Genomic DNA, 10,722 nt, shown 5'->3' on the forward strand with positions numbered 1-10,722 from the left:
TTGAGTTTACATCTAAATTAACTATGATTTCCCCCCAAAAAGGGGCAAAAGATCCCCTTTGGAGCATCCGAATGCAACCAAAAAGGTAGGTGCACAACTAGACCCCACTAGGAGTCTAAGTACCTAATTTCAACTTTCTAGGACATTCCGTTCTTGAGTTATGCGACATACATACACACATACGCACAAACATACGTGCATACAGACGTCACGAGAAAACTCGTTGTAATTAACTCGGGGATCGTCAAAATGGATATTTCGGGTATCTGTACGTTCCTAGGCATATATCCACGTGTGGTCGGGTTGAAAAATAAACTCAACATTCATTCGGGGGTGAGCAAAATGGAAAAGAAGGCCGATTTTTGAGTGAAAATTTTTTCGCGAATACAATACTTCCTTTTTTGTAAAAGGAAGTAAAAAAGTGTGCTGTCTTTCGAATATTATAAATTCACAAGCAATACCAGTTAATTCTATACGTATCTGTTAAGATCTTACAAAAAGCTAACTGATTGGTAAACCCTAATTCTGCTTCATACCATGCTACAGTCTGAAACACATCAGATATTTAAATATGGGAAATATATGATGGTTTCAATCATCCCATATTTCCACTGCTCCATTGGGTTTTTTTTTTTTTTTTTTTCAGTATACAGGGTGCCCTCAAAAGTCCGCCATCATCCAGATAAGTTCTGAACGGCAAGTGCTATAATCATAAAAATAGGGTTATTGGCATAGAAATTCTATTATGCGACACAGAATGAAGGTGCGTACAGCGCCACATGGCGGCAAAATACGCAGTTAGCATTCTAGTCTCGGAAACGGTACGAGATACGGGGAAAATGTCAACTACTAAAATGTTCAGCATCATCAAAGTGATACAGAATAGACATTTATCGCACAATAATGTTAAAAATAGTATTCGTAAAACGCGCCTTTGATTTCGTTGAACAATACTGCAATTGCCGTAAATCGGCCTCATTTATCAGTAATGCTGCAAATAGTGTAATTTAGTATAAATACACATCTGGACACAAAACTGCACTTCCCGATGCACATTGTACGCCATGTCACGTGACAAATACTGTTCCAAATTCTTGAAAACTCGGTGGAGACATTGTATACAATCGCTGCGTATTCTTACCAAAAAAGTCTAAGATTCAGATCAGGTGAACATGAAGGCATAGGTGTCGGAGCCGGGGGGAGCTGGGGGAGCTTGAGCTCCCCCTGGAATATTTCAGACCGGCTCAGCTCCCCCGGAAAAATTCTCGCACAGCAGCTTTCTGTCGTACATTGCTTACCTCAAACCTGATTTCAAAAATGTGACCTGCCTTTTCTAAGAATTTCCACCTAATAAGCAACAAAAGCAGGGGACAGAGGGAGTGGTCAGTGCACTTGAGTCCACCTTCACCCTTTTTCTCACTGTTTACACACCTCTTGATTCCCGGAAGAAAAATAAAAGAATTTTAGACAAGCTATCCTATCGGCTGCGGAAAAGTGGGCTTTGCCCCGCGGCCTGCAAAAATCAGTACCAGTACCGATAGGGGTTTGCTCCCCACCTTGAGCTCGTGTTTCGGGAGCGGCATCGCAGTTTAGTTCACATTTTTATTAGTTTTGCCTCGCATGCCGTTTTTTTTTTTGTCACGTTATCACAAAAAGGATAGTGAGTCAGTTTGGCATTTAAATATGAATAATATGGAAGGTGCTACAGACATAACTATAAAAAAAGGTTACTAAGGTAAGCAACTTGTTCAAATCAAATGCTTTCAACTTTCCAGAAACTTATCTTATTTTAAGATATCTGACTTCTAAAGGCACAATGTAAAGAATTTCCAGCGGAATCCTTTGAAACTGGTTGATTAAAATAAACTTCCAAAATGTAACGTGAAAGTTAAACTAAAGGACCAAGTGGTCGTGTTCTTTATTCATTGCAATTACCTACATAAATAAAAACTCGGGGAGGGGGGGGATCCCCATTTACAAACAAATTAATTAATTTATTTTTTTTTTTTACTCCGTCGTTTATTTCTCTCTTTTATCACTTTTTACTCCTTCATAAAAAGTTAAGCCTCGAACAAAGAAAAATCTTTAAAGACTTCCCAAAAGTCTATGTAATTACAAAACAAGAAACAGTCCTAAACCAATTCTCGAGGAATCATAAACGTACATATATTTCGGGTTTAAATTCTATGTTTCGATCAAAAGGTACCATCAGATCGCAAAAATGCCATTGTTCGATGATCTATCGAAACCGAAAGTAATCTGTTGCCAGATAGAGACCCTGTAGCGCCCGAAATAGATATTATTCAAACAAATTTTTTATTTATTTTCAATGGGAAATCAAAAGAAACAACATAAATCGGTGGCGTACTCAGAAATTACTTTTGTAGGCGCAAATCATTGCTGTGATAAAAAACGCAATTTTTAGAACTATCTTACTGTAAAAAATTTAAAAAAAAAAATGTGCACGTTATTTTGTTTCATTTTAAACCGTCAGGGATAGATTTTTTTCATGAAGTTATAAAACTGAAAAGATAAATATCATTCTAAAGGTACAGGAACATTACAGGAACAAAAATTCACATAAATCAAAATCGGTGAAATCTTCACTATTATAATATTCCTAAAATCTTTCAATGATTATAACAACAGTTACTACGTAAAAATCAGTTTTAAAAAATGCGAGTTCATTGAAATGAAAAATTTTGAACATAATAATACTTTACGAAGTTAGATTTATTCAAATTTTTTGCTCTCCTAATTTACGATTTTTTTGTCACATACAGATATATTTTCATGCCAAAATTGTAACTTTTCATTTATTATTTTTCATTTATTAAAAAAACTCCTACAATATTTTATAGTTTCTCTCAAAGACTTTTACTAAAATTTATTTGAACAATAAAATACATAACGAACACTTCATTTTAACACATTTCCAACGTTCTGTTTCTCCATCCTCCTGTTTCATCTTTTTCCCTTTTTCTAGTTCTCAGCTGCCGAAGTCCTCCTTTTCCTTCAAAATTATTACAGACGATCGCCTAAAAATTTTGTTTTCAGGACTCGGTTCCCTGAAAATTTCCGAGAGTCCCTGAATACCTTGTTCTCCAACAACATGGGAAATTAAATAATATTCCCTTTTTGAGAATTCAATTTCAAAAAGTTGCCCGGCGACTAACCAGGGCCTGATTACGTCACAGGCCAATTAGACATCGGCCTAATTGGCCTGGCCTAAGGGAAATAATTATGTATAACATTACAACTATACGAAAAAATTCCATGTATTTTTAAAAGTAATAATTTTAAAAAAAATGTCATTTTATTTAGAAAAGAACTTCCTTAAAGGAGAATTTTTATTAATTCTGCCACTAGCGAATTTATTATGCCACAATTTCTAGTGCCCCGAAGGGGATTCGTGAATGCACATGATAAATAATTTACATAGTTCTGGGCCCCGAAAATGCATTCCGACAGGGCTAATAGAGTCTTCAGGGAGCCCTGAAATTATTGCAGGCCTAGGGCCTCACATTTTGTTATACGGGACCTGCCCCTAACGCTGACAAATATCATCCGCAGTCGCGTTTTTTAGAGATTATAATTTCGAAAAAAATAAGGAGAATGAACTTCTGAACCTTTTCTGATAACATCATTGAAGAACGCTCCCTCGGACAACTTTGAAAAATTACCAGAGTAGAACCCTAGTACAGCCTTTTCCCCTGACATCATTGAAGATTGTCTACAATAGCGATTTTGGATCTTCAAATTCGAAATATTGAGAGGGAAATGTAAATCGATTTGAAAATTCGATCGAGGACAATCCCTCGAGTCATATTACTAGTTCCACTAACGACAACAAATATGGTATATAATCCGTTTTTAAGACATTAATTTCGAAAATTTTTCAGGGAAGTTTATTCGAACCTTTTCTCCTCTTAACATTCCAAAAATCGCTTAAAAACTCGTTTTTAGAACAAGAATTTTTAAATTTTCCCTTATACGCGCTCATCTTCGAGAACTGACTGATCCCCTTTCAAAACCAGAGTTTTATCACCTCATTATCTCCATATACAATGTATTTATTAAATATGATTGAAAATTTTGCTGGGAAAGAGAGAGAGAGAGAGAGATGGAGAGAGAAAAGCTTTGAGAAGCTAATATTTTATGGGGGAAAATTTTCAGTGCCCCCCCCCCCTTAAATTATTTTCTGGTTATGGCATAATGTGTCTCAGTTCCCCCTACTTCCACCAAGTTCCTACGCCTCTGCATGAAGGTCATTCTACGCAGCCACCATACCCGATGACTTGTAAGTGGAATGCATTTTACTTCTATTATTTTCAGCATTACTGTCTGGAAGATATCATTTCTTTCATTATTTGATGATGCTGAACAACTTTGCAATTAATCTTTTTCCCGTATCTCGTTCCGTCTCTGAGATCAGAACGCAAACTCCGAGTTTTTCCGCCATGTGGAGCTCAAAGCGACTTCATTTTGTTGCGCATGATAAAATTACTATACTTAGACCCTGCACTTATGACCATAGCTCTTGTTGTTCAGAAATTATTCGGGTGACAACAGACTTTAGAGGCTACTTGTATACATTAGATAAGATATATAATGATTCGGTTAATTTTTCGTAACACGGAGGGACCTTGTTGATGGTTAAAGAACATCTTGCTAGATTTTTTGAATTAATATTCTATTTTAAAATTGTGGAAATTTTAGTCACATAGTGAATAAGACAAAAGTAATCTTGACTAGATTTCCATTAATACACGCCCCATTCATTATCTTTGAATGCTTTCAATTTGTGTAATTACTACTTTTGCTCTAACTTTCACGCAATGCTTTTCATCACTAAGAAGATGTCCTAAAATTAACAAAAGTTTTGTATTTGTAAACATCTCTTTTTATCGTGGTACAACTATTTTTTCATGCTAACCTATTACACATTGAAGTTAACTTATGCAAAACTACTGTTGAATAACGTTTGAAATACTAAAAATTCGCTTTAAAAAGAGTGAAACATTAAGATAAAAAGAGATTTGGTGAAGCACTTGTTTACGCAAAACTTTTTTCTTTGAGATTACGTACTTTATCACTGAAATTCAAATAACTGAGAATCTCATCAATGCAATTCGACATAATCCTATCAAGTTTTCACAAAAAATTTATCATCATATAGTGAAATATTTTGTCACATAGAGACCTCGTGTAATCAATATCAACCTCCATGTCGAAACATTGTAACAAAGCAGAAGCTCTGACGATGATGACTTATTCCTCCTGTCTTGCGGCAGGCTAGACCAGGTCCATGAGCCCAAGAGTCTTCAAAAAATCGTACACCAAGAGAGGACTGGAATAAATGTCCTGTCTGGCAAGTCCTGCACAATGCAAAAGATGATCTAGAAGTGCTATGAACTATCAAATAAAAAATCCGTAGTATTAGGCAATTTAATTATCAGCTCATTTTGGGGTACTTTTTGTTTATGTAGCTTACATTTTTACAAATTCACTTGCGCTCGTAGATTGGCACATTTTTTAAAAAAGTATGTTTTATGAAAAAAATCCCATATGCAACGAAAATGCATCTTAGATATCTTTTTTCTTTAGATTGGAGATCTTCTTATGATCTTCCTTTTCCTTTTAATAAAATGAATACAGTTGAATACAATAATCAGGAGAAAAAAATCTTAGAATTATCAGATAAGCATGCTATAAATATCTGTATCTACAAAGTTACCATTTTGTTTCATACAGCACAAAATCTTGATCCTTGTTTACATAACCTTACGCAACAAAATTATTCTTTTTGATTTATAAAACTAAATTTCTTGTTTTAAGCGGAAAAGTGAAAATTAAAGAAAAATCTTTCCATGCAAAGAGACTTATCATGTATTCGTGTCGTAGAAAAAAATCAAATTTTTCCATATCGCAACATGTCCAAATATTTAACAATTAAAAAAAAGCACATAGCGATCGAATAGAAAATCTCCTTTTTAAAAAGACGTACGGACACTGACTAATTATTCCTTAATAGCTCAATAAAAATGCTTTGCAAATCACATTTCTAATGGTAAAGTCAGATTTAAACTATTATTTTGGACAAGCAAGAAATAATCAAGTAAAATCTGGAAAAACAAAATACCTTTTACACAAAACAGATTGGATAAATAAGCACAATATTTAGTCCACTTGTTGCTTAAAAATAGATAAGATGACTATCAGAATGTAAAACAACTAAATTTAAATGAATAAAGTGAGACATTTTCCGCATGATGTACCAGCTCAAAATAGATAGAACTAGATTTTGTGTAATCGGTAACATTTTTTCGCTCGTCTTAGGAGGCATGTCTCGTGGAAAAGGAAGCGCTCTTAATGCTGGCAGCCATCCAGTATCGAGCGAAACAGTTTAAGACTGATTGCTTTGAAAAGCAAATGGGCGCATTTCTTGTTATGTCTGTTATTTACCAACAGATGATGCAATTGAACTCTGCTGTTATATCATACAGGACATTAGCACAGCCAGAATTACCTTCTGGAGGTTTTTTTTTTTTTTTTAAATCAAAACCCTCTTAGATATAAACTACTTTACTAGAATTGGCAATAATGCTAAAATTTCGGTATCTGTCAGGTGTCTATCCCCCCCTCCCCCTTTTCTTCGCAGCGCTACTGATACAGGGTGATTATAATTAAGGTCTCACTTCCAAATCACTTAGCGTTTTTTTCAAGGAAGGACAAGCAGAGGCGCAACCATAGGATGATTTTTGGCTCTCCTCTGCTACAAGGATTTTTTTTTAAACTAACCTCTCAGAAAAAAAAAATTCTGGCCTGCTGTACAGAAAACGTTTTTTAAAACCTAAATGTTTTTTACTTTAAGGTCTGGCTTTTGTTTCCATGTAAAATTTTATAAAAGCTTGAATTTAGCCACAAAGAAATTGTGAACTGCATTTTTTTAAACATATTTATTTGGTCGTTTCGTAAATTAGTAATGAAACTTTATATTAAATTTTCGCCAATTTTTTTAAGGAATAATGATAAAATAAGAACAACTTCAATTTAATGTTTAAATATTCGGTAGACTCAAAATATGCTTTTATTACTGATAAAAACACAACAATAAATTATAAAAGAAGAGTTTATAATGCTCACATTCGATAACATCACAACCAAAATCAATCTGAAACAAGACAGAAAATGTAAAATAAATATATGAAATTCAAAACAGTTGTTATACATTAAAGCTAACGAATATTAAGGAAGGTGATGTGATGTTTTTATTTTCTACACTAGATTGACAGCGTCACTAAATATGTATTTAGATGCATTCAAATAAGCATTTTGAAGCGAAGGAGTTGGAGTCGGGAGTCGAGATCTTTAAAAGTCATAGAGTCGGAGTCTGTCATTTTTCCTACCAACTCCGCAGTAATGGCAGTAGAGACACAATTGAAAATTCACCGACTAGACCTGAAAATCCACCGACTGGTGATAAAACGTACAAATCACTGAATTCGAGAATTTCCACAAACGCATTATTTTTTTTATTTATTTACTTTTTTTTTTTTTTTTTTGTATGTGTTAGAAAAGAAAGGAAGTAAAAATATAGCAGGAAAATTAATGATACTTCAAAATAACAATGGGATTAATCTAAACGAATTAAAGCAATGGAATGCTGCAATGCTTTAAAAAGCAAATCAGTTAAATAAAGCAAAATATAAGACAAATGCATAAAGGGGTCATCTGTAAATGATGTCAAGCTTTGAGGAGGAGAGAGTCGTGAACTTGTGACAGTTTGTGACAAAGGGGAAGGACGAAATAGCAAAAAGTTTACACATTTTGTTTGAAATAAAAAAATTCTTGAAAAAATATGACAAAATAATGTAGCGTGACATGTGATAAGGGAAGGAAAAAAGGTAAAGCAAAGTGTGTGACACTTAGTGACATAACAGAAGAAGGTGTCCAATGTTGTGAAACAAAAAACATTTATAGACAGCTCCAAAACATAAAAGTTACTATCTATTTACTGTGTTTGAACATATAATTCTAAAAGAATTTTATGATTTAAAACAATGTATTTGACACTGAAAAACCCTTATGAATTTCAATACCATAATTCATAAATGCTGTGGCATTCAAATATTGTACTTCCAATATCAAACATCCTAAAAAATACAGAAAAAAGTATTTTAAGTAATATCCAATAAGAAGTTAAATAAATGTCAAAAATATACTTCCCAACTTTCTGTTAGAAAGGACAATTTCAGGTTCTGTTTTTGGAGGTCGTCGCCCTTTTTTACTTCCTTTTACCAAAAAGGAAGTTGTATTCGCGAAATAATTATCACTCAAAAATCGACCTTAATTTCCATTTTACTCACCCCCGAATGAATATTGAGTTTTTTTTTTTTTTTTCCGACCCGACCACACGTGCATATATACCTAAGAACGTAAAGATGCCCGAAATATCCATTTTGACGATTCCCTAGTTAATTACAACGAGTTTTCTCGTGACGTCTGTATGTACGTATGTACGTATGTGCGTATGTATGTCGCATAACTCAAGAACGGTATGTCCTAGAAAGTTGAAATTCGGTACGTAGACTCCTAGTGGGGTCTAGTTGTGCACCTCCCCTTTTGGTTACATTCGGGTGTTTCTAAAGGGATCTTTTGCACCTTTTTGGGGGGATATCATTGTTAATTTCGATGCAAACTCAAGTGGTGTTATAATTTGGTGGACACTTGGCAATATATCGCCAGTTCTTTAGTCGCCAAGTTTTGTCGCCAACTTGGCGACAAAGTTGGCGGTTTTTTTTTATTATTATTTTTTAATCTGGTTTCAATTTGGCCACTGTTGGTGACATTTAGAGAGTTAATTATTGAATTGCATTAAAATTGCCAATAATGGGGAAATAACATTAATTTGGTGTAAAAGGAAGTCATGGGATGCACACATCAGCTCGTTCTGCCTTGTTTACTTCAGTTGTAGAAGAAAAAAATTCGCACTCAGCCCTGATCATAAGTAATACGAAAGCACGAAATGAGCATAATACAAAGAAATGAAGATCTAAAAACTATTCTATCTTTTGTCTGGTTAAGGGTAGGTCAAGTCCCTTATGACCCATTACATCCACGCGTAATATTAATAATTAGTGCAAATACATAAAATGATTTTTGATAGAAAAGGTCTCTTACTTGCAATATCATAAACTTAATTATATTATACAGGGTGTTCCGCTTTAACCTTCAAGACTTCTATTTTCGCAACCGTTAGCTTTTGATGCATACTTCCAATTGCAAAAATGTTCAAAATCTGATGCAGAGCTTAGGTATTGAAAGTTTGAAGCAAAACTAAAAATAAGTCAGAAAATACAAAATTTAACTTTTTATACGGGCCCTAAGGTCCCCAAACTTATATTTAGGGAAATAATCTTCATTTAAAAACATTACTAACTCAAAAACCTTGACATTTGTGGGACCCAAACCTCAAGGAGGTATTAGAGTTAGAGTTTTTAAGGGCAGGGTCGTATCCAGACGGACGGACCCTCCCCCCCCCCCCTTCCAAAACCCGAAATGTTTTGTACCGTAAAATAGAAGAAAATTTTCTTTTAATTTCTAACATAAATAATGTAAATAACAAAGATTTTTTTTGTCAATTTTGTAACTGTTAAACGAGTGAAAATTAGAAGAAATACAGAAAAAGCAATTCTAGTTCTCATTAGCTGCAAAGCATACTTGAAATTTAGACCCTTAATTAGGACTTCCTACTCTCTTTCCCAATTCAATTCAGGGCCGTGAAGGTACCAGTTTGGTAGATTTGCCCTCCTCCAGGGGCGTGCACAGAAATTTTGGGACTTTTTCGGCCCCCCCCCCCTCACATTGTTTACCCCTAGTTTCACCCCTAGTTTTAAAAATATTGGGCCCATTTTTGACTCGGGCCCGAGCCAACAGGTGCTCCTACTTCCCCTCTGCCCCCTCCCCCTAACACTCTCATAAAACTTACACTGCTCCGATTTGGAGCCGGAGACTCCCCGAGGGCCGGGAGCCTAGTTTCCGATTAGGCTAGTATCTAGTTACTAAGATGTGCCAAATTCAGCTCCTTGACACATTCTGAGTAAAAAATGCAAAAATCATGATTCTCGCGTTTTTGTAGCATATTTTTCAAGATAAATTTTTATAACTGATATGTTCTATGTCTTGTCATTTATTTAATACCGAATTCAGGTTCATTTTGGAAGTTCTTTTCTTATTGCTTGTTTTTATCTTACTTCTACTGCATATTGTTAACATCTTAAGCATAAGAAAAAAAATAACACTTACTGTTTTCTATTTCATTTTCTGCACTACTTGTGATTGAACAAAAAAAATGTTTGCTTTGAGAAATATTTCGTATACTAACTTTACATTTATTTTTAACTTAACGTCCCGTTTAATATAATAGTAGTTAAAAATACATGTAACTTGTCGTTACATTTATTTTTAACTTAAAACGGGTGCGTCTTACAAAGTTATAATCATTTTGTAACTGTGCAATGAACTTCTGAAAAGTGCAAAAAATGTGCTTTAAATAATTTCAACTAATCTAGAGTCTTTGAAAATTATTTAAGTTTTTAAAATTCCTTGAAAAGTTCTTCAATTTTGTCTCGTAAAGTATGAATATTCCAAATGGCCAGAATATTACTCTTTTGTTCTTATTTTCCGAATCTCTACACCATTTCTTTTAAACCATTTTAT

The sequence above is a fragment of the Uloborus diversus genome, chromosome 3 (genome assembly GCF_026930045.1).
Source record: "Uloborus diversus isolate 005 chromosome 3, Udiv.v.3.1, whole genome shotgun sequence".
Classification (NCBI taxonomy): Eukaryota; Metazoa; Arthropoda; class Arachnida; order Araneae; family Uloboridae; genus Uloborus; species Uloborus diversus.